Source organism: Olea europaea, chromosome 12 (assembly GCF_002742605.1).
Source record: "Olea europaea var. sylvestris chromosome 12, O_europaea_v1, whole genome shotgun sequence".
Classification (NCBI taxonomy): Eukaryota; Viridiplantae; Streptophyta; class Magnoliopsida; order Lamiales; family Oleaceae; genus Olea; species Olea europaea.
The window spans coordinates 31,303,450-31,304,533 of NC_036248.1; positions in this window are offsets into that span (position 1 = coordinate 31,303,450).

Consider the following 1,084-nt stretch of genomic DNA (forward strand, 5'->3'; position numbering starts at 1 on the left):
GTGAAGAACTGATATGTGTCAGCTCAGGGGTACATCAGTAGTAACTGTGGGAATAGGAACTATGGAAGTAATAATAGGAGAAGTGGGAACCTCGATCGGAGCATTTGGAGTAGGCTCAGCAACTGAATGAATAGACGGAGGCACCTCTGGATCAATTGTGATAGTGTAGAGGTAGGAACTGCCAGTGCAGATACTGACTCGATCACAACTGCGGTAGTAGTAGTGGGAAGCACAGAAGGCACTGCTAAAAGTGACACCCACTATTTCCTTATCTCCACAAACGTCACCTTGCCTTTACCCTTGTCAATCCTAGTAATAGGGGGTTGAACAGGAGGTTGTACAACAACTGTAGGGAGAGGAGGAGGAGGAGAAGGAACCGCGGTACACTGATCATAAGAATGGCCCAAGTGTTTACATGAGAAGCAAAAAATTGGCCGCTTCTCATTAATAACTGTCTGCCAAAAGCCACAATTACAAGTGCACTGAATCCAAACCCTGTCGAGCCACTTATGCCCCAAATTTACCTCAATGCACACCCTTGCCTCACTAGGTCGTCGAAAGTCGAAGGTGGCCTAATCGATCCTTAAGCGCATTCCTATTGCCCCAAATAAAGCAAAAAGGAACCCTTGGCACGTAAATGTACTAGAAATAGAGGGAAGGATACCCACATGAGAACTATTGGAGTCTCTTGCTCAAGTGTAAAGGCACACATCCACTTAGGGACTCTCATCTGACACCCATCAATATACCATGAAGGTTGAAGAAAAAGTCTGTTGTAATCCTCATGTGTAAAGTGTATAAGTATATGTGTTGTGTCAATCAATCCCACCTCAAAGCAACCATGGAATCCAAACTTAGAAAATATCTCACGTACCTTCCTCAAGGTGGGCTTACGATGTGGAAATTTCCCTACAAGCGTATACTTGTAAGGATTAGAAAGTGTAGCCTCCTCCGACTCAGTCAATCGAAGTTAGAAAATTATGATTTTCACCAGTCTTGTGCGTAATTTCATGCTTAAGAATGCGATCAGGCACGTTTCCCGAGGTGAGAACTGTAGAGGTCGAAAATGGCAATTTTTTGACAA